Source organism: Pristiophorus japonicus, chromosome 33 (genome assembly GCF_044704955.1).
Source record: "Pristiophorus japonicus isolate sPriJap1 chromosome 33, sPriJap1.hap1, whole genome shotgun sequence".
Taxonomy (NCBI): Eukaryota; Metazoa; Chordata; class Chondrichthyes; family Pristiophoridae; genus Pristiophorus; species Pristiophorus japonicus.
Genome location: NC_092009.1, coordinates 6,148,154 through 6,171,510, shown reverse-complemented (window position 1 = coordinate 6,171,510; position 23,357 = coordinate 6,148,154). Strand labels below are relative to the sequence as shown.

Sequence of the window (23,357 nt, the reverse complement as noted above, 5' to 3'; positions counted from 1 at the left end):
AATGGCCCGTACTGGGATCGAACCCGCGACCTTGGCGTTATTAGCACCACGCTCTAACCAACTGAGCTAACCGGCCGCAAATTGTGTTAACGTTGCGTGAAAGCTCAGTCTGCGGGGATCGTGTTTCAAACTCAAACTGGATGACAGATTTACTGCGTAAACATTGAAAACTTCCCATCGCTTAAACATTGTTCACTGTTCATCTACAACACTGCGCAGAGTGTAAATAGAACGTAACAGAAAAAGAGCGCTAAATCTAAAAACAATTCATGTTGAAAATTATTATCACGCAACCGCTGTACAGCCCACTGTCCCGATATAAAATCAGCCACGACCCTTAGAATGAAGGGAACGCGAAATAACCAAAAATTGCTGAAACACGGGATTGAGCCAAGAACCATTTGGATCTTCATTCAAACGCCTTCCCAACTGAACTATTTCGGTCTGACAGTGAACGAAGCAAAGTTTTCTCACACCTTTTTGAAAGAAAACCTGACCCCGGAAGGAATTGCCCCACCCACTCTGTCCTCGTTTCGGGGCAATGGGTCCCAAACACATCTCAGAGCTCAGGTTGTGTCAATGTAAAGTATAATGATACCGAAAATCTTAATGCTCATGTTCCATTATCACTGCCCACGATCAAGGCAGTGGTCTTGTACACGTTGCTAAGTTCAAAATGTCTATTATTTCGCACTGGCAATGAATTAACTGATATCTGTGCTGTGATCAACTGGGTTACTTAGGGTGATGTCGTGCAAGAACGTAATGGAAGCCTAATTATAATGGTGATTGTTTTCACACTGCAGTTAAATGTTGGCAAACGTTAAGTGTCAATCAGCAATTCTAGTTCCACATGTTGATTTAATGTTCTGCTGAAGTGTTCATAAAGAAACAAAGCTTGCACAACAGGCTCGATCTCACCGTCTTGAAGACACAGTGAAATATACTGTAGAGTTTATAACTGTTTGAGAACATAAAATGTCAGTAAAATACCCCGTTCTTTTCTCGACACTGATGGGCTGTGAAAGGGAGACCGGCCGAAGTCCCACATAGCCGCACTGACCCCGAGGCAACGTGAAATTCTAACAGGTTCAGTCCACAGCAGTGCTATGCTGAAGAGAGATAAGTGTCGCGAATCAAGGAGAGACTTAATAATACTGATGTTGAATGTAGGTTAGATCAATCACTACATGAATTCACTGCTGGGAAATTCAGAGCTTGTAAATTGCCTGTGAACGCTAAACATAGACACACAGTGAGCTAATGTTCAATATAGGAGGGGCCCTGGCAAAATGAATGCTCGGGATAAGTTATCAGTGGCCATGGCCCAGGCATTCACTGATTCCAGTCTTGCAGACGTTGCTAAGTTTAAAATGCTGAATATTTCCACACTGGCAATGCATTGACAGATGGTAAGCTAGAGTGATGTGCCGCAAAAATGTTCACGGAAGGCTAAAGTTAGCCATGATTGGCAACATTTACGGTGTCAATCAGCACTTGTTGAGCGAGATCTCCTCATTTGCTGCTGACTTTGAAACGGAAGGCACAGAAGTGTGTGCTGTATCACGACAACGAATGATGCGCTGCTGATGGTTGGGGCAGCAAGAGTGCAGGGAGCTGTAAATTTGTTCAGGAACAGCCTAGCAATTTGAACGTCCGGAAATACAATGTTCCCTGACCGGGAATCGAACATGGGCCGCAGCGGTGAAAGCGCCGAAACCTATCCACTAGACCACCAGTGAAGCTGCTACACATTTGCTTGCCAACAAGCAGACCAACACAGTCTTTCCTGCTTGCTCCTTCCAAATTCTCACCACATTCGCGCCAGGTAAAACTGTTCGTTGCAAATGGCATTTTTTGTGGAGAACACCAAAGATATGTCCGCGCATCCACAGCATCACGTGCGGGTAGGCATCCACTGAAATCTATTTCATTCTGTCCTTTTCTCGGGATTTTTCACTCTCGGTGCCGGGTGAACATTTCATTTAGTGTTTTTGTCCTGAACTGCTGTCTTTTGCCCATCTCCAGGCGACACAACCGTTCTGTCTGTCTGTTCCGACTTTTGAGCATTTACGGGAACAGGCCTCCGGTTCATCCTTTATCAGCAAACCAAGAAACAGAAATAAACAGAAAGATGTGCCTCTCCACCCCGTCGGCAAAGAAGCAATGACTGTTATTCCAAATAATTCCCAAACCTTGGGATTCTGTGTGGATTTGTTTCATTATAAAGATTTGATTTTCAACGTGACTAAAAACCGAATAAATATTATGAAAAACACTGGAATGGCCCGTACTGGGATCGAACCCGCGACCTTGGCGTTATTAGCACCACGCTCTAACCAACTGAGCTAACCGGCCGCAATTTGCGTTAACGTTGCGTGAAAGCTCAGTCTGCGGGGATTGTGTTTCAAACTCAAACTGGATGACAGATTTACTGCGTAAACATTGAAAACTTCACATCGCTTAAACATTGTTCACTGTTCATCTACAACACTGCGCAGAGTGTAAATAGAACGTAACAGAAAAAGAGCGCTAAATCTAAAAACAATTCATGTTGAAAATTATTATCACGCAACCGCTGTACAGCCCACTGTCCCGATATAAAATCAGCCACTACCCTTAGAATGAAGGGAACGCGAAGTAACCAAAAATTGCTGAAACACGGGATTGAGCCATGAACCATTTGGATCTTCAGTCAAACGCCTTCCCAACTGAACTATTTCGGTCTGAAAGTGAACGAAGCAAAGTTTTCTCACACCTTTTTGAAAGAAAACCTGACCCCGGAAGGAATTGCCCCACCCACTCTGTCCTCGTTTCGGGGCAATGGGTCCCAAACACATCTCAGAGCTCAGGTTGTGTCAATGTAAAGTATAATGATACCGAAAATCTTAATGCTCATGTTCCGTTATCAGTGCCCACGATCCAGGCAGTGGTCTTGTACACGTTGCTAAGTTCAAAATGTCTATTATTTCGCACTGGCAATGAATTAACTGATATCTGTGCTGTGATCAACTAGGTTACTTAGGATGATGTCGTGCAAGAACGTAATGGAAGCCTAATTATAATGGTGATTGTTTTCACACTGCAGTTAAATGTTGGCAAACGTACAGTGTCAATCAGCAATTCTAGTTCCACATGTTGATTTAATGTTCTGCTGAAGTGTTCAGAAAGAAACAAAGCTTGCACAACAGGCTCGATCTCACCATCTTGAAGACACAGTGAAATATACTGTAGAGTTTATAACTGTTTGAGAACATAAAATGTCAGTAAAATACCCCGTTCTTTTCTCGACACTGATGGGCTGTGAAAGGGAGACCGGCCGAAGTCCCACATAGCCGCACTGACCCCGAGGCAACGTGAAATTCTAACAGGTTCAGTCCATAGCAGTGCTATGCTGAAGAGAGATAAGTGTCGCGAATCAAGGAGAGACTTAATAATACTGATGTTGAATGTCGGTTAGATCAATCACTACATGAATTCACTGCTGGGAAATTCAGAGCTTGTAAATTGCCTGTGAACGCTAAACATAGACACACAGTGAGCTAATGTTCAATATAGGAGGGGCCCTGGCAAAATGAATGCTCGGGATAAGTTATCAGTGGCCATGGCCCAGGCATTCACTGATTCCAGTCTTGCAGACGTTGCTAAGTTTAAAATGCTGAATATTTCCACACTGGCAATGCATTGACAGATGGTAAGCTAGAGTGATGTGCCGCAAAAATGTTCACGGAAGGCTAAAGTTAGCCATGATTGGCAACATTTACGGTGTCAATCAGCACTTGTTGAGCGAGATCTCCTCATTTGCTGCTGACGTTGAAACGGAAGGCACAGAAGTGTGTGCTGCATCACTACAACGAATGATGCGCTGCTGATGGTTGGGGCAGCAAGAGTGCAGTGAGCTGTAAATTTGTTCAGGAACAGCCTAGCAATTTGAACGTCCGGAAATACAATGTTCCCTGACCGGGAATCGAACCCGGGCCGCAGCGGTGAAAGCGCCGAAACCTATCCACTAGACCACCAGTGAAGCTGCTACACATTTGCTTGCCAACAAGCAGACCAACACAGTCTTTCCTGCTTGCTCCTTCCAAATTCTCACCACATTCGCGCCAGGTAAAACTGTTCGTTGCAAATGGCATTTTTTGTGGAGAACACCAAAGATATGTCCGCGCATCCACAGCATCACGTGCGGGTAGGCATCCACTGAAATCTATTTCATTCTGTCCTTTTCTCGGGATTTTTCACTCTCGGTGCCGGGTGAACATTTCATTTAGTGTTTTTGTCCTGAACTGCTGTCTTTTGCCCATCTCCAGGCGACAGAACCGTTCTGTCTGTCTGTTCCGACTTTTGAGCATTTACGGGAACAGGCCTCCGGTTCATGCTTTATCAGCAAACCAAGAAACAGAAATAAACACAAAGATGTGCCTCTCCACCCCGTCGGCAAAGAAGCAATGACTGTTATTCCAAATAATTCCCAAACCTTGGGATTCTGTGTGGATTTGTTTCATTATAAAGATTTGATTTTCAACGTGACTAAAAACCGAATAAAAATTATGAAAAACACTGGAATGGCCCGTACTGGGATCGAACCCGCGACTTTGGCGTTATTAGCACCACGCTCTAACCAACTGAGCTAACCGGCCGCAAATTGTGTTAACGTTGCGTGAAAGCTCAGTCTGCGGGGATCGTGTTTCAAACTCAAACTGGATGACAGATTTACTGCGTAAACATTGAAAACTTCACATCGCTTAAACATTGTTCACTGTTCATCTACAACACTGCGCAGAGTGTAAATAGAACGTAACAGAAAAAGAGCGCTAAATCTAAAAACAATTCATGTTGAAAATTATTATCACGCAACCGCTGTGCAGCCCACTGTCCCGATATAAAATCAGCCACTACCCTTAGAATGAAGGGAACGCGAAATAACCAAAAATTGCTGAAACACGGGATTGAGCCAAGAACCATTTGGATCTTCATTCAAACGCCTTCCCAACTGAACTATTTCGGTCTGACAGTGAACGAAGCAAAGTTTTCTCACACCTTTTTGAAAGAAAACCTGACCCCGGAAGGAATTGCCCCACCCACTCTGTCCTCGTTTCGGGGCAATGGGTCCCAAACACATCTGAGAGCTCAGGTTGTGTCAATGTAAAGTATAATGATACCGAAAATCTTAATGCTCATGTTCCGTTATCACTGCCCACGATCCAGGCAGTGGTCTTGTACACGTTGCTAAGTTCAAAATGTCTATTATTTCGCACTGGCAATGCATTAACTGATATCTGTGCTGTGATCAACTAGGTTACTTAGGGTGATGTCGTGCAAGAACGTAATGGAAGCCTAATTATAATGGTGATTGTTTTCACACTGCAGTTAAATGTTGGCAAACGTACAGTGTCAATCAGCAATTCTAGTTCCACATGTTGATTTAATGTTCTGCTGAAGTGTTCATAAAGAAACAAAGCTTGCACAACAGGCTCGATCTCACCGTCTTGAAGACACAGTGATATATACTGTAGAGTTTATAACTGTTTGAGAACATAAAATGTCAGTAAAATACCCCGTTCTTTTCTCGACACTGATGGGCTGTGAAAGGGAGACCGGCCGAAGTCCCACATAGCCGCACTGACCCCGAGGCAACGTGAAATTCTAACAGGTTCAGTCCACAGCAGTGCTATGCTGAAGAGAGATAAGTGTCGCGAATCAAGGAGAGACTTAATAATACTGATGTTGAATGTCGGTTAGATCAATCACTACATGAATTCACTGCTGGGAAATTCAGAGCTTGTAAATTGCCTGTGAACGCTAAACATAGACACACAGTGAGCTAATGTTCAATATAGGAGGGGCCCTGGCAAAATGAATGCTCGGGATAAGTTATCAGTGGCCATGGCCCAGGCATTCACTGATTCCAGTCTTGCAGACGTTGCTAAGTTTAAAATGCTGAATATTTCCACACTGGCAATGCATTGACAGATGGTGAGCTAGAGTGATGTGCCGCAAAAATGTTCACGGAAGGCTAAAGTTAGCCATGATTGGCAACATTTACGGTGTCAATCAGCACTTGTTGAGCGAGATCTCCTCATTTACTGCTGACTTTGAAACGGAAGGCACAGAAGTGTGTGCTGTATCACTACAACGAATGATGCGCTGCTGATGGTTGGGGCAGCAAGAGTGCAGTGAGCTGTAAATTTGTTCAGGAACAGCCTAGCTATTTGAACGTCCGGAAATACAATGATCCCTGACCAGAAATCGAACCCGGGCCGCAGCGGTGAAAGCGCCGAAACCTATCCACTAGACCACCATTGAAGCTGCTACACATTTGCTTGCCAACAAGCAGACCAACACAGTCTTTCCTGCTTGCTCCTTCCAAATTCTCACCACATTCGCGCCAGGTAAAACTGTTCGTTGCAAATGGCATTTTTTGTGGAGAACACCAAAGATATGTCCGCGCATCCACAGCATCACGTGCGGGTAGGCATCCACTGAAATCTATTTCATTCTGTCCTTTTCTCGGGATTTTTCACTCTCGGTGCCGGGTGAACATTTCATTTATTGTTTTTGTCCTGAACTGCTGTCTTTTGCCCATCTCCAGGCGACAGAACCGTTCTGTCTGTCTGTTCCGACTTTTGAGCATTTACGGGAACAGGCCTCCGGTTCATCCTTTATCAGCAAACCAAGAAACAGAAATAAACACAAAGATGTGCCTCTCCACCCCGTCGGCAAAGAAGCAATGACTGTTATTCCAAATAATTCCCAAACCTTGGGATTCTGTGTGGATTTGTTTCATTATAAAGATTTGATTTTCAACGTGACTAAAAACCGAATAAAAATTATGAAAAACACTGGAATGGCCCGTACTGGGATCGAACCCGCGACCTTGACGTTATTAGCACCACGCTCTAACCAACTGAGCTAACCGGCCGCAAATTGTGTTAACGTTGCGTGAAAGCTCAGTCTGCGGGGATCGTGTTTCAAACTCAAACTGGATGACAGATTTACTGCGTAAACATTGAAAACTTCCCATCGCTTAAACATTGTTCACTGTTCATCTACAACACTGCGCAGAGTGTAAATAGAACGTAACAGAAAAAGAGCGCTAAATCTAAAAACAATTCATGTTGAAAATTATTATCACGCAACCGCTGTACAGCCCACTGTCCCGATATAAAATCAGCCACGACCCTTAGAATGAAGGGAACGCGAAATAACCAAAAATTGCTGAAACACGGGATTGAGCCAAGAACCATTTGGATCTTCATTCAAACGCCTTCCCAACTGAACTATTTCGGTCTGACAGTGAACGAAGCAAAGTTTTCTCACACCTTTTTGAAAGAAAACCTGACCCCGGAAGGAATTGCCCCACCCACTCTGTCCTCGTTTCGGGGCAATGGGTCCCAAACACATCTCAGAGCTCAGGTTGTGTCAATGTAAAGTATAATGATACCGAAAATCTTAATGCTCATGTTCCGTTATCAGTGCCCACGATCCAGGCAGTGGTCTTGTACACGTTGCTAAGTTCAAAATGTCTATTATTTCGCACTGGCAATGAATTAACTGATATCTGTGCTGTGATCAACTAGGTTACTTAGGATGATGTCGTGCAAGAACGTAATGGAAGCCTAATTATAATGGTGATTGTTTTCACACTGCAGTTAAATGTTGGCAAACGTACAGTGTCAATCAGCAATTCTAGTTCCACATGTTGATTTAATGTTCTGCTGAAGTGTTCAGAAAGAAACAAAGCTTGCACAACAGGCTCGATCTCACCATCTTGAAGACACAGTGAAATATACTGTAGAGTTTATAACTGTTTGAGAACATAAAATGTCAGTAAAATACCCCGTTCTTTTCTCGACACTGATGGGCTGTGAAAGGGAGACCGGCCGAAGTCCCACATAGCCGCACTGACCCCGAGGCAACGTGAAATTCTAACAGGTTCAGTCCATAGCAGTGCTATGCTGAAGAGAGATAAGTGTCGCGAATCAAGGAGAGACTTAATAATACTGATGTTGAATGTCGGTTAGATCAATCACTACATGAATTCACTGCTGGGAAATTCAGAGCTTGTAAATTGCCTGTGAACGCTAAACATAGACACACAGTGAGCTAATGTTCAATATAGGAGGGGCCCTGGCAAAATGAATGCTCGGGATAAGTTATCAGTGGCCATGGCCCAGGCATTCACTGATTCCAGTCTTGCAGACGTTGCTAAGTTTAAAATGCTGAATATTTCCACACTGGCAATGCATTGACAGATGGTAAGCTAGAGTGATGTGCCGCAAAAATGTTCACGGAAGGCTAAAGTTAGCCATGATTGGCAACATTTACGGTGTCAATCAGCACTTGTTGAGCGAGATCTCCTCATTTGCTGCTGACGTTGAAACGGAAGGCACAGAAGTGTGTGCTGTATCACTACAACGAATGATGCGCTGCTGATGGTTGGGGCAGCAAGAGTGCAGGGAGCTGTAAATTTGTTCAGGAACAGCCTAGCAATTTGAACGTCCGGAAATACAATGTTCCCTGACCGGGAATCGAACATGGGCCGCAGCGGTGAAAGCGCCGAAACCTATCCACTAGACCACCAGTGAAGCTGCTACACATTTGCTTGCCAACAAGCAGACCAACACAGTCTTTCCTGCTTGCTCCTTCCAAATTCTCACCACATTCGCGCCAGGTAAAACTGTTCGTTGCAAATGGCATTTTTTGTGGAGAACACCAAAGATATGTCCGCGCATCCACAGCATCACGTGCGGGTAGGCATCCACTGAAATCTATTTCATTCTGTCCTTTTCTCGGGATTTGTCACTCTCGGTGCCGGGTGAACATTTCATTTAGTGTTTTTGTCCTGAACTGCTGTCTTTTGCCCATCTCCAGGCGACACAACCGTTCTGTCTGTCTGTTCCGACTTTTGAGCATTTACGGGAACAGGCCTCCGGTTCATCCTTTATCAGCAAACCAAGAAACAGAAATAAACAGAAAGATGTGCCTCTCCACCCCGTCGGCAAAGAAGCAATGACTGTTATTCCAAATAATTCCCAAACCTTGGGATTCTGTGTGGATTTGTTTCATTATAAAGATTTGATTTTCAACGTGACTAAAAACCGAATAAATATTATGAAAAACACTGGAATGGCCCGTACTGGGATCGAACCCGCGACCTTGGCGTTATTAGCACCACGCTCTAACCAACTGAGCTAACCGGCCGCAATTTGCGTTAACGTTGCGTGAAAGCTCAGTCTGCGGGGATTGTGTTTCAAACTCAAACTGGATGACAGATTTACTGCGTAAACATTGAAAACTTCACATCGCTTAAACATTGTTCACTGTTCATCTACAACACTGCGCAGAGTGTAAATAGAACGTAACAGAAAAAGAGCGCTAAATCTAAAAACAATTCATGTTGAAAATTATTATCACGCAACCGCTGTACAGCCCACTGTCCCGATATAAAATCAGCCACTACCCTTAGAATGAAGGGAACGCGAAGTAACCAAAAATTGCTGAAACACGGGATTGAGCCATGAACCATTTGGATCTTCAGTCAAACGCCTTCCCAACTGAACTATTTCGGTCTGAAAGTGAACGAAGCAAAGTTTTCTCACACCTTTTTGAAAGAAAACCTGACCCCGGAAGGAATTGCCCCACCCACTCTGTCCTCGTTTCGGGGCAATGGGTCCCAAACACATCTCAGAGCTCAGGTTGTGTCAATGTAAAGTATAATGATACCGAAAATCTTAATGCTCATGTTCCGTTATCAGTGCCCACGATCCAGGCAGTGGTCTTGTACACGTTGCTAAGTTCAAAATGTCTATTATTTCGCACTGGCAATGAATTAACTGATATCTGTGCTGTGATCAACTAGGTTACTTAGGATGATGTCGTGCAAGAACGTAATGGAAGCCTAATTATAATGGTGATTGTTTTCACACTGCAGTTAAATGTTGGCAAACGTACAGTGTCAATCAGCAATTCTAGTTCCACATGTTGATTTAATGTTCTGCTGAAGTGTTCAGAAAGAAACAAAGCTTGCACAACAGGCTCGATCTCACCATCTTGAAGACACAGTGAAATATACTGTAGAATTTATAACTGTTTGAGAACATAAAATGTCAGTAAAATACCCCGTTCTTTTCTCGACACTGATGGGCTGTGAAAGGGAGACCGGCCGAAGTCCCACATAGCCGCACTGACCCCGAGGCAACGTGAAATTCTAACAGGTTCAGTCCATAGCAGTGCTATGCTGAAGAGAGATAAGTGTCGCGAATCAAGGAGAGACTTAATAATACTGATGTTGAATGTCGGTTAGATCAATCACTACATGAATTCACTGCTGGGAAATTCAGAGCTTGTAAATTGCCTGTGAACGCTAAACATAGACACACAGTGAGCTAATGTTCAATATAGGAGGGGCCCTGGCAAAATGAATGCTCGGGATAAGTTATCAGTGGCCATGGCCCAGGCATTCACTGATTCCAGTCTTGCAGACGTTGCTAAGTTTAAAATGCTGAATATTTCCACACTGGCAATGCATTGACAGATGGTAAGCTAGAGTGATGTGCCGCAAAAATGTTCACGGAAGGCTAAAGTTAGCCATGATTGGCAACATTTACGGTGTCAATCAGCACTTGTTGAGCGAGATCTCCTCATTTGCTGCTGACGTTGAAACGGAAGGCACAGAAGTGTGTGCTGTATCACTACAACGAATGATGCGCTGCTGATGGTTGGGGCAGCAAGAGTGCAGGGAGCTGTAAATTTGTTCAGGAACAGCCTAGCAATTTGAACGTCCGGAAATACAATGTTCCCTGACCGGGAATCGAACATGGGCCGCAGCGGTGAAAGCGCCGAAACCTATCCACTAGACCACCAGTGAAGCTGCTACACATTTGCTTGCCAACAAGCAGACCAACACAGTCTTTCCTGCTTGCTCCTTCCAAATTCTCACCACATTCGCGCCAGGTAAAACTGTTCGTTGCAAATGGCATTTTTTGTGGAGAACACCAAAGATATGTCCGCGCATCCACAGCATCACGTGCGGGTAGGCATCCACTGAAATCTATTTCATTCTGTCCTTTTCTCGGGATTTGTCACTCTCGGTGCCGGGTGAACATTTCATTTAGTGTTTTTGTCCTGAACTGCTGTCTTTTGCCCATCTCCAGGCGACACAACCGTTCTGTCTGTCTGTTCCGACTTTTGAGCATTTACGGGAACAGGCCTCCGGTTCATCCTTTATCAGCAAACCAAGAAACAGAAATAAACAGAAAGATGTGCCTCTCCACCCCGTCGGCAAAGAAGCAATGACTGTTATTCCAAATAATTCCCAAACCTTGGGATTCTGTGTGGATTTGTTTCATTATAAAGATTTGATTTTCAACGTGACTAAAAACCGAATAAATATTATGAAAAACACTGGAATGGCCCGTACTGGGATCGAACCCGCGACCTTGGCGTTATTAGCACCACGCTCTAACCAACTGAGCTAACCGGCCGCAATTTGCGTTAACGTTGCGTGAAAGCTCAGTCTGCGGGGATTGTGTTTCAAACTCAAACTGGATGACAGATTTACTGCGTAAACATTGAAAACTTCACATCGCTTAAACATTGTTCACTGTTCATCTACAACACTGCGCAGAGTGTAAATAGAACGTAACAGAAAAAGAGCGCTAAATCTAAAAACAATTCATGTTGAAAATTATTATCACGCAACCGCTGTACAGCCCACTGTCCCGATATAAAATCAGCCACTACCCTTAGAATGAAGGGAACGCGAAGTAACCAAAAATTGCTGAAACACGGGATTGAGCCATGAACCATTTGGATCTTCAGTCAAACGCCTTCCCAACTGAACTATTTCGGTCTGAAAGTGAACGAAGCAAAGTTTTCTCACACCTTTTTGAAAGAAAACCTGACCCCGGAAGGAATTGCCCCACCCACTCTGTCCTCGTTTCGGGGCAATGGGTCCCAAACACATCTCAGAGCTCAGGTTGTGTCAATGTAAAGTATAATGATACCGAAAATCTTAATGCTCATGTTCCGTTATCAGTGCCCACGATCCAGGCAGTGGTCTTGTACACGTTGCTAAGTTCAAAATGTCTATTATTTCGCACTGGCAATGAATTAACTGATATCTGTGCTGTGATCAACTAGGTTACTTAGGATGATGTCGTGCAAGAACGTAATGGAAGCCTAATTATAATGGTGATTGTTTTCACACTGCAGTTAAATGTTGGCAAACGTACAGTGTCAATCAGCAATTCTAGTTCCACATGTTGATTTAATGTTCTGCTGAAGTGTTCAGAAAGAAACAAAGCTTGCACAACAGGCTCGATCTCACCATCTTGAAGACACAGTGAAATATACTGTAGAATTTATAACTGTTTGAGAACATAAAATGTCAGTAAAATACCCCGTTCTTTTCTCGACACTGATGGGCTGTGAAAGGGAGACCGGCCGAAGTCCCACATAGCCGCACTGACCCCGAGGCAACGTGAAATTCTAACAGGTTCAGTCCATAGCAGTGCTATGCTGAAGAGAGATAAGTGTCGCGAATCAAGGAGAGACTTAATAATACTGATGTTGAATGTCGGTTAGATCAATCACTACATGAATTCACTGCTGGGAAATTCAGAGCTTGTAAATTGCCTGTGAACGCTAAACATAGACACACAGTGAGCTAATGTTCAATATAGGAGGGGCCCTGGCAAAATGAATGCTCGGGATAAGTTATCAGTGGCCATGGCCCAGGCATTCACTGATTCCAGTCTTGCAGACGTTGCTAAGTTTAAAATGCTGAATATTTCCACACTGGCAATGCATTGACAGATGGTAAGCTAGAGTGATGTGCCGCAAAAATGTTCACGGAAGGCTAAAGTTAGCCATGATTGGCAACATTTACGGTGTCAATCAGCACTTGTTGAGCGAGATCTCCTCATTTGCTGCTGACGTTGAAACGGAAGGCACAGAAGTGTGTGCTGTATCACTACAACGAATGATGCGCTGCTGATGGTTGGGGCAGCAAGAGTGCAGGGAGCTGTAAATTTGTTCAGGAACAGCCTAGCAATTTGAACGTCCGGAAATACAATGTTCCCTGACCGGGAATCGAACATGGGCCGCAGCGGTGAAAGCGCCGAAACCTATCCACTAGACCACCAGTGAAGCTGCTACACATTTGCTTGCCAACAAGCAGACCAACACAGTCTTTCCTGCTTGCTCCTTCCAAATTCTCACCACATTCGCGCCAGGTAAAACTGTTCGTTGCAAATGGCATTTTTTGTGGAGAACACCAAAGATATGTCCGCGCATCCACAGCATCACGTGCGGGTAGGCATCCACTGAAATCTATTTCATTCTGTCCTTTTCTCGGGATTTTTCACTCTCGGTGCCGGGTGAACATTTCATTTAGTGTTTTTGTCCGGAACTGCTGTCTTTTGCCCATCTCCAGGCGACACAACCGTTCTGTCTGTCTGTTCCGACTTTTGAGCATTTACGGGAACAGGCCTCCGGTTCATCCTTTATCAGCAAACCAAGAAACAGAAATAAACAGAAAGATGTGCCTCTCCACCCCGTCGGCAAAGAAGCAATGACTGTTATTCCAAATAATTCCCAAACCTTGGGATTCTGTGTGGATTTGTTTCATTATAAAGATTTGATTTTCAACGTGACTAAAAACCGAATAAATATTATGAAAAACACTGGAATGGCCCGTACTGGGATCGAACCCGCGACCTTGGCGTTATTAGCACCACGCTCTAACCAACTGAGCTAACCGGCCGCAATTTGCGTTAACGTTGCGTGAAAGCTCAGTCTGCGGGGATTGTGTTTCAAACTCAAACTGGATGACAGATTTACTGCGTAAACATTGAAAACTTCACATCGCTTAAACATTGTTCACTGTTCATCTACAACACTGCGCAGAGTGTAAATAGAACGTAACAGAAAAAGAGCGCTAAATCTAAAAACAATTCATGTTGAAAATTATTATCACGCAACCGCTGTACAGCCCACTGTCCCGATATAAAATCAGCCACTACCCTTAGAATGAAGGGAACGCGAAGTAACCAAAAATTGCTGAAACACGGGATTGAGCCATGAACCATTTGGATCTTCAGTCAAACGCCTTCCCAACTGAACTATTTCGGTCTGAAAGTGAACGAAGCAAAGTTTTCTCACACCTTTTTGAAAGAAAACCTGACCCCGGAAGGAATTGCCCCACCCACTCTGTCCTCGTTTCGGGGCAATGGGTCCCAAACACATCTCAGAGCTCAGGTTGTGTCAATGTAAAGTATAATGATACCGAAAATCTTAATGCTCATGTTCCGTTATCAGTGCCCACGATCCAGGCAGTGGTCTTGTACACGTTGCTAAGTTCAAAATGTCTATTATTTCGCACTGGCAATGAATTAACTGATATCTGTGCTGTGATCAACTAGGTTACTTAGGATGATGTCGTGCAAGAACGTAATGGAAGCCTAATTATAATGGTGATTGTTTTCACACTGCAGTTAAATGTTGGCAAACGTACAGTGTCAATCAGCAATTCTAGTTCCACATGTTGATTTAATGTTCTGCTGAAGTGTTCATAAAGAAACAAAGCTTGCACAACAGGCTCGATCTCACCGTCTTGAAGACACAGTGAAATATACTGTAGAGTTTATAACTGTTTGAGAACATAAAATGTCAGTAAAATACCCCGTTCTTTTCTCGACACTGATGGGCTGTGAAAGGGAGACCGGCCGAAGTCCCACATAGCCGCACTGACCCCGAGGCAACGTGAAATTCTAACAGGTTCAGTCCATAGCAGTGCTATGCTGAAGAGAGATAAGTGTCGCGAATCAAGGAGAGACTTAATAATACTGATGTTGAATGTCGGTTAGATCAATCACTACATGAATTCACTGCTGGGAAATTCAGAGCTTGTAAATTGCCTGTGAACGCTAAACATAGACACACAGTGAGCTAATGTTCAATATAGGAGGGGCCCTGGCAAAATGAATGCTCGGGATAAGTTATCAGTGGCCATGGCCCAGGCATTCACTGATTCCAGTCTTGCAGACGTTGCTAAGTTTAAAATGCTGAATATTTCCACACTGGCAATGCATTGACAGATGGTAAGCTAGAGTGATGTGCCGCAAAAATGTTCACGGAAGGCTAAAGTTAGCCATGATTGGCAACATTTACGGTGTCAATCAGCACTTGTTGAGCGAGATCTCCTCATTTGCTGCTGACGTTGAAACGGAAGGCACAGAAGTGTGTGCTGCATCACTACAACGAATGATGCGCTGCTGATGGTTGGGGCAGCAAGAGTCGAGTGAGCTGTAAATTTGTTCAGGAACAGCCTAGCAATTTGAACGTCCGGAAATACAATGTTCCCTGACCGGGAATCGAACATGGGCCGCAGCGGTGAAAGCGCCGAAACCTATCCACTAGACCACCAGTGAAGCTGCTACACATTTGCTTGCCAACAAGCAGACCAACACAGTCTTTCCTGCTTGCTCCTTCCAAATTCTCACCACATTCGCGCCAGGTGAAACTGTTCGTTGCAAATGGCATTTTTTGTGGAGAACACCAAAGATATGTCCGCGCATCCACAGCATCACGTGCGGGTTGGCATCCACTGAAATCTATTTCATTCTGTCCTTTTCTCGGGATTTTTCACTCTTGGTGCCGGGTGAACATTTCATTTAGTGTTTTTGTCCTGAACTGCTGTCTTTTGCCCATCTCCAGGCGACAGAACCGTTCTGTCTGTCTGTTCCGACTTTTAAGCATTTACGGGAACAGGCCTCCGGTTCATCCTTTATCAGCAAACCAAGAAACAGAAATAAACAGAAAGATGTGCCTCTCCACCCAGTCGGCAAAGAAGCAATGACTGTTATTCCAAATAATTCCCAAACCTTGGGATTCTGTGTGGATTTGTTTCATTATAAAGATTTGATTTTCAACATGACTAAAAACCGAACAAAAATTATGAAAAACACTGGAATGGCCGTACTGGGATCGAACCCGCGACTTTGGCGTTATTAGCACCACGCTCTAACCAACTGAGCTAACCGGCCGCAAATTGCGTTAACGTTGCGTGAAAGCTCAGTCTGCGGGGAGTGTGTTTCAAACTCAAACTGGATGACAGATTTACTGCGTAAACATTGAAAACTTCACATCGCTTAAACATTGTTCACTGTTCATCTACAACACTGCGCAGAGTGTAAATAGAACGTAACAGAAAAAGAGCGCTAAATCTAAAAACAATTCATGTTGAAAATTATTATCACGCAACCGCTGTACAGCCCACTGTCCCGATATAAAATCAGCCACTACCCTTAGAATGAAGGGAACGCGAAATAACCAAAAATTGCTGAAACACGGGATTGAGCCATGAACCATTTGGATCTTCAGTCAAACGCCTTCCCAACTGAACTATTTCGGTCTGACAGTGAACGAAGCAAAGTTTTCTCACACCTTTTTGAAAGAAAACCTGACCCCGGAAGGAATTGCCCCACCCACTCTGTCCTCGTTTCGGGGCAATGGGTCCCAAACACATCTCAGAGCTCAGGTTGTGTCAATGTAAAGTATAATGATACCGAAAATCTTAATGCTCATGTTCCGTTATCACTGACCACGATCCAGGCAGTGGTCTTGTACACGTTGCTAAGTTCAAAAATTCTATTATTTCGCACTGGCAATGAATTAACTGATATCTGTGCTGTGATCAACTAGGTTACTTAGGGTGATGTCGTGCAAGAACGTAATGGAAGCCTAATTATAATGGTAATTGTTTTCACACTGCAGTTAAATGTTGGCAAACGTACAGTGTCAATCAGCAATTCTAGTTCCACATGTTGATTTAATGTTCTGCTGAAGTGTTCATAAAGAAACAAAGCTTGCACAACAGGCTCGATCTCACCGTCTTGAAGACACAGTGAAATATACTGTAGAGTTTATAACTGTTTGAGAACATAAAATGTCAGTAAAATACCCCGTTCTTTCTCGACACTGATGGGCTGTGAAAGGGAGACCGGCCGAAGTCCCACATAGCCGCACTGACCCCGAGGCAACGTGAAATTCTAACAGGTTCAGTCCATAGCAGTGCTATGCTGAAGAGTGATAAGTGTCGCGAATCAAGGAGAGACTTAATAATACTGATGTTGAATGTCGGTTAGATCAATCACTACATGAATTCACTGCTGGGAAATTCAGAGCTTGTAAATTGCCTGTGAACGCTAAACATAGACACACAGTGAGCTAATGTTCAATATAGGAGGGGCCCTGGCAAAATGAATGCTCGGGATAAGTTATCAGTGGCCATGGCCCAGGCATTCACTGATTCCAGTCTTGCAGACGTTGCTAAGTTTAAAATGCTGAATATTTCCACACTGGCAATGCATTGACAGATGGTAAGCTAGAGTGATGTGCCGCAAAAATGTTCACGGAAGGCTAAAGTTAGCCATGATTGGCAACATTTACGGTGTCAATCAGCACTTGTTGAGCGAGATCTCCTCATTTGCTGCTGACGTTGAAACGGAAGGCACAGAAGTGTGTGCTGTATCACTGCAACGAATGATGCGCTGCTGATGGTTGGGGCAGCAAGAGTGGAGTGAGCTGTAAATTTGTTCAGGAACAGCCTAGCAATTTGAACGTCCGGAAATACAATTTTCCCTGACCGGGAATCGAACATGGGCCGCAGCGGTGAAAGCGCCGAAACCTATCCACTAGACCACCAGTGAAGCTGCTACACATTTGCTTGCCAACAAGCAGACCAACACAGTCTTTCCTGCTTGCTCCTTCCAAATTCTCACCACATTCGCGCCAGGTAAAACTGTTCGTTGCAAATGGCATTTTTTGTGGAGAACACCAAAGATATGTCCGCGCATCCACAGCATCACGTGCGGGTAGGCATCCACTGAAATCTATTTCATTCTGTCCTTTTCTCGGGATTTTTCACTCTCGGTGCCGGGTGAACATTTCATTTAGTGTTTTTGTCCTGAACCGCTGTCTTTTGTCCATCTCCAGGCGACAGAACCGTTCTGTCTGTCTGTTCCGACTTTTGAGCATTTACGGGAACAGGCCTCCGGTTCATCCTTTATCAGCAAACCAAGAAACAGAAATAAACAGAAAGATGTGCCTCTCCACCCCGTCGGCAAAGAAGCAATGACTGTTATTCCAAATAATTCCCAAACCTTGGGATTCTGTGTGGATTTGTTTCATTATAATGATTTGATTTTCAACGTGACTAAAAACCGAATAAAAATTATGAAAAACACTGGAATGGCCCGTACTGGGATCGAACCCGCGACCTTGGCGTTATTAGCATCACGCTCTAACCAACTGAGCTAACCGGCCGCAAATTGTGTTAACGTTGCGTGAAAGCTCAGTCTGCGGGGATTGTGTTTCAAACTCAAACTGGATGACAGATTTACTGCGTAAACATTGAACACTTCACATCGCTTAAACATTGTTCACTGTTCATCTACAACACTGCGCAGAGTGTAAATAGAACGTAACAGAAAAAGATCGCTAAATCTAAAAACAATTCATGTTGAAAATTATTATCACGCAACCGCTGTACAGCCCACTGTCCCGATATAAAATCAGGCACTACCCTTAGAATGAAGGGAACGCGAAATAACCAAAAATTGCTGAAACACGGGATTGAGCCATGAACCGTTTGGATCTTCAGTCAAACGCCTTCCCAACTGAACTATTTCGGTCTGACAGTGAACGAAGCAAAGTTTTCTCACACCTTTTTGAAAGAAAACCTGACCCCGGAAGGAATTGCCCCACCCACTCTGTCCTCGTTTCGGGGCAATGGGTCCCAAACACATCTCAGAGCTCAGGTTGTGTCAATGTAAAGTATAATGATACCGAAAATCTTAATGCTCATGTTCCGTTATCACTGCCCACGATCCAGGCAGTGGTCTTGTACACGTTGCTAAGTTCAAAATGTCTATTATTTCGCACTGGCAATGAATTAACTGATATCTGTGCTGTGATCAACTAGGTTACTTAGGGTGATGTCTTGCAAGAACGTAATGGAAGCCTAATTATAATGGTGATTGTTTTCACACTGCAGTTAAATGTTGGCAAACGTACAGTGTCAATCAGCAATTCTAGTGCCACATGTTGATTTAAAGTTCTGCTGAAGTGTTCATAAAGAAACAAAGCTTGCACAACAGGCTCGATCTCACCGTCTTGAAGACACAGTGAAATATACTGTAGAGTTTATAACTGTTTGAGAACATAAAATGTCAGTAAAATACCCCGTTCTTTTCTCGACACTGATGGGCTGTGAAAGGGAGACCGGCCGAAGTCCCACATAGCCGCACTGACCCCGAGGCAACGTGAAATTCTAACAGGTTCAGTCCATAGCAGTGCTATGCTGAAGAGAGATAAGTGTCGCGAATCAAGGAGAGACTTAATAATACTGATGTTGAATGTCGGTTAGATCAATCACTACATGAATTCACTGCTGGGAAATTCAGAGCTTGTAAATTGCCTGTGAACGCTAAACATAGACACACAGTGAGCTAATGTTCAATATAGGAGTGGCCCTGGCAAAATGAATGCTCGGGATAAGTTATCAGTGGCCATGGCCCAGGCATTCACTGATTCCAGTCTTGCAGACGTTGCTAAGTTTAAAATGCTGAATATTTCCACACTGGCAATGCATTGACAGATGGTAAGCTAGAGTGATGTGCCGCAAAAATGTTCACGGAAGGCTAAAGTTAGCCATGATTGGCAACATTTACGGTGTCAATCAGCACTTGTTGAGCGAGATCTCCTCATTTACTGCTTACTTTGAAACGGAAGGCACAGAAGTGTGTGCTGTATTACTGCAACGAATGATGCGCTGCTGATGGTTGGGGCAGCAAGAGTGGAGTGAGCTGTAAATTTGCTCAGGAACAGCCTAGCAATTTGAACGTCCGGAAATACAATGTTCCCTGACCGGGAATCGAACATGGGCCGCAGCGGTGAAAGCGCCGAACCCTATCCACTAGACCACCAGTGAAGCTGCTACACATTTGCTTGCCAACAAGCAGACCAACACAGTCTTTCCTGCTTGCTCCTTCCAAATTCTCACCACATTCGCGCCAGGTAAAACTTTTCGTTGCAAATGGCATTTTTTGTGGAGAACACCAAAGATATGTCCGCGCATCCACAGCATCACGTGCGGGTAGGCATCCACTGAAATCTATTTCATTCTGTCCTTTTCTCGGGATTTTTCACTCTCGGTGCCGGGTGAACATTTCATTTAGTGTTTTTGTCCTGAACCGCTGTCTTTTGCCCATCTCCAGGCGACAGAACCGTTCTGTCTGTCTGTTCCGACTTTTGAGCATTTAGGGGAACAGGCCTCCGGTTCATCCTTTATCAGCAAACCAAGAAACAGAAATAAACAGAAAGATGTGCCTCTCCACCCCGTCGGCAAAGAAGCAATGACTGTTATTCCAAATAATTCCCAAACCTTGGGATTCTGTGTGGATTTGTTTCATTATAATGATTTGATTTTCAACGTGACTAAAAACCGAATAAAAATTATGAAAAACACTGGAATGGCCCGTACTGGGATCGAACCCGCGACCATGGCGTTATTAGCACCACGCTCTAACCAACTGAGCTAACCGGCCGCAAATTGCGTTAACGTTGCGTGAAAGCTCAGTCTGCGGGGATTGTGTTTCAAACTCAAACTGGATGACAGATTTACTGCGTAAACATTGAACACTTCACATCGCTTAAACATTGTTCACTGTTCATCTACAACACTGCGCAGAGTGTAAATAGAACGTAACAGAAAAAGAGCGCTAAATCTAAAAACAATTCATGTTGAAAATTATTATCACGCAACCGCTGTACAGCCCACTGTCCCGATATAAAATCAGCCACTACCCTTAGAATGAAGGGAACGCGAAATAACCAAAAATTGCTGAAAAACGGGATTGAGCCATGAACCATTTGGATCTTCAGTCAAACGCCTTCCCAACTGAACTATTTCGGTCTGACAGTGAACGAAGCAAAGTTTTCTCACACCTTTTTGAAAGAAAACCTGACCCCGGAAGGAATTGCCCCACCCACTCTGTCCTCGTTTCGGGGCAATGGGTCCCAAACACATCTCAGAGCTCAGGTTGTGTCAATGTAAAGTATAATGATACCGAAAATCTTAATGCTCATGTTCCGTTATCACTGCCCACGATCCAGGCAGTGGTCTTGTACACGTTGCTAAGTTCAAAATGTCTATTATTTCGCACTGGCAATGAATTAACTGATATCTGTGCTGTGATCAACTAGGTTACTTAGGGTGATGTCGTGCAAGAACGTAATGGAAGCCTAATTATAATGGTGATTGTTTTCACACTGCAGTTAAATGTTGGCAAACGTACAGTGTCAATCAGCAATTCTAGTTCCACATGTTGATTTAATGTTCTGCTGAAGTGTTCATAAAGAAACAAAGCTTGCACAACAGGCTCGATCTCACCGTCTTGAAGACACAGTGAAATATACTGTAGAGTTTATAACTGTTTGAGAACATAAAATGTCAGTAAAATACCCCGTTCTTTTCTCGACACTGATGGGCTGTGAAAGGGAGACCGGCCGAAGTCCCACATAGCCGCACTGACCCCGAGGCAACGTGAAATTCTAACAGGTTCAGTCCATAGCAGTGCTATGCTGAAGAGAGATAAGTGTCGCGAATCAAGGAGAGACTTAATAATACTGATGTTGAATGTCGGTTAGATCAATCACTACATGAATTGACTGCTGGGAAATTCAGAGCTTGTAAATTGCCTGTGAACGCTAAACATAGACACACAGTGAGCTAATGTTCAATATAGGAGGGGCCCTGGCAAAATGAATGCTCGGGATAAGTTATCAGTGGCCATGGCCCAGGCATTCACTGATTCCAGTCTTGCAGACGTTGCTAAGTTTAAAATGCTGAATATTTCCACACTGGCAATGCATTGACAGATGGTAAGCTAGAGTGATGTGCCGCAAAAATGTTCACGGAAGGCTAAAGTTAGCCATGATTGGCAACATTTACGGTGTCAATCAGCACTTGTTGAGCGAGATCTCCTCATTTACTGCTTACTTTGAAACGGAAGGCACAGAAGTGTGTGCTGTATCACTGCAACGAATGATGCGCTGCTGATGGTTGGGGCAGCAAGATTGCAGTGAGCTGTAAATTTGTTCAGGAACAGCCTAGCAATTTGAACGTCCGGAAATACAATGTTCCCTGACCGGGAATCGAACCCGGGCCGCAGCGGTGAAAGCGCCGAAACCTATCCACTAGACCACCAGTGAAGCTGCTACACATTTGCTTGCCAACAAGCAGACCAACACAGTCTTTCCTGCTTGCTCCTTCCAAATTCTCACCACATTCGCGCCAGGTAAAACTGTTCGTTGCAAATGGCATTTTTTGTGGAGAACACCAAAGATATGTCCGCGCATCCACAGCATCACGTGCGGGTAGGCATCCACTGAAATCTATTTCATTCTGTCCTTTTCTCGGGATTTTTCACTCTCGGTGCCGGGTGAACATTTCATTTAGTGTTTTTGTCCTGAACTGCTGTCTTTTGCCCATCATCCAGGCGACAGAACCGTTCTGTCTGTCTGTTCCGACTTTTGAGCATTTACGGGAACAGGCCTCCGGTTCATCCTTTATCAGCAAACCAAGAAACAGAAATAAACACAAAGATGTGCCTCTCCACCCCGTCGGCAAAGAAGCAATGACTGTTATTCCAAATAATTCCCAAACCTTGGGATTCTGTGTGGATTTGTTTCATTATAAAGATTTGATTTTCAACGTGACTAAAAACCGAATAAAAATTATGAAAAACACTGGAATGGCCCGTACTGGGATCGAACCCGCGACCTTGGCGTTATTAGCACCACGCTCTAACCAACTGAGCTAACCGGCCGCAATTTGCGTTAACGTTGCGTGAAAGCTCAGTCTGCGGGGATTGTGTTTCAAACTCAAACTGGATGACAGGTTTACTGCGTAAACATTGAAAACTTCACATCGCTTAAACATTGTTCACTGTTCATCTACAACACTGCGCAGAGTGTAAATAGAACGTAACAGAAAAAGAGCGCTAAATCTAAAAACAATTCATGTTAAAAATTATTATCACGCAACCGCTGTACAGCCCACTGTCCCGATATAAAATCAGCCACTACCCTTAGAATGAAGGGAACGCGAAATAACCAAAAATTGCTGAAACACGGGATTGAGCCATGAACCATTTGGAACTTCAGTCAAACGCCTTCCCAACTGAACTATTTCGGTCTGAAAGTGAACGAAGCAAAGTTTTCTCACACCTTTTTGAAAGAAAACCTGACCCCGGAAGGAATTGCCCCACCCACTCTGTCCTCGTTTCGGG

The 23,357-nt window shown here is 44.1% G+C and overlaps 11 non-coding genes across 11 annotated transcripts; all 11 read right to left on the bottom strand.

Moving 5' to 3' along the window:
- Positions 1-2: 2 nt before the first annotated feature.
- trnai-aau (transfer RNA isoleucine (anticodon AAU)) lies at positions 3-76 on the bottom strand. Its single transcript has one exon. It is a non-coding gene; the product is annotated as a tRNA-Ile (tRNA).
- Positions 77-2,284: 2,208 nt separating this feature from the next.
- trnai-aau (transfer RNA isoleucine (anticodon AAU)) lies at positions 2,285-2,358 on the bottom strand. Its single transcript has one exon. It is a non-coding gene; the product is annotated as a tRNA-Ile (tRNA).
- Positions 2,359-4,566: 2,208 nt separating this feature from the next.
- On the bottom strand, positions 4,567-4,640 carry trnai-aau (transfer RNA isoleucine (anticodon AAU)). The gene has a single exon. It is a non-coding gene; the product is annotated as a tRNA-Ile (tRNA).
- Positions 4,641-6,848: 2,208 nt separating this feature from the next.
- Positions 6,849-6,922, bottom strand: trnai-aau (transfer RNA isoleucine (anticodon AAU)). Its single transcript has one exon. It is a non-coding gene; the product is annotated as a tRNA-Ile (tRNA).
- A 2,208-nt stretch (positions 6,923-9,130) lies between these two features.
- trnai-aau (transfer RNA isoleucine (anticodon AAU)) lies at positions 9,131-9,204 on the bottom strand. Its single transcript has one exon. It is a non-coding gene; the product is annotated as a tRNA-Ile (tRNA).
- Positions 9,205-11,412: 2,208 nt separating this feature from the next.
- On the bottom strand, positions 11,413-11,486 carry trnai-aau (transfer RNA isoleucine (anticodon AAU)). The gene has a single exon. It is a non-coding gene; the product is annotated as a tRNA-Ile (tRNA).
- A 2,208-nt stretch (positions 11,487-13,694) lies between these two features.
- trnai-aau (transfer RNA isoleucine (anticodon AAU)) lies at positions 13,695-13,768 on the bottom strand. Its single transcript has one exon. It is a non-coding gene; the product is annotated as a tRNA-Ile (tRNA).
- Positions 13,769-15,976: 2,208 nt separating this feature from the next.
- Positions 15,977-16,049, bottom strand: trnai-aau (transfer RNA isoleucine (anticodon AAU)). Its single transcript has one exon. It is a non-coding gene; the product is annotated as a tRNA-Ile (tRNA).
- Positions 16,050-18,256: 2,207 nt separating this feature from the next.
- On the bottom strand, positions 18,257-18,330 carry trnai-aau (transfer RNA isoleucine (anticodon AAU)). Its single transcript has one exon. It is a non-coding gene; the product is annotated as a tRNA-Ile (tRNA).
- A 2,208-nt stretch (positions 18,331-20,538) lies between these two features.
- Positions 20,539-20,612, bottom strand: trnai-aau (transfer RNA isoleucine (anticodon AAU)). Its single transcript has one exon. It is a non-coding gene; the product is annotated as a tRNA-Ile (tRNA).
- A 2,209-nt stretch (positions 20,613-22,821) lies between these two features.
- On the bottom strand, positions 22,822-22,895 carry trnai-aau (transfer RNA isoleucine (anticodon AAU)). The gene has a single exon. It is a non-coding gene; the product is annotated as a tRNA-Ile (tRNA).
- Between the last annotated feature and the right edge of the window lie 462 nt (positions 22,896-23,357).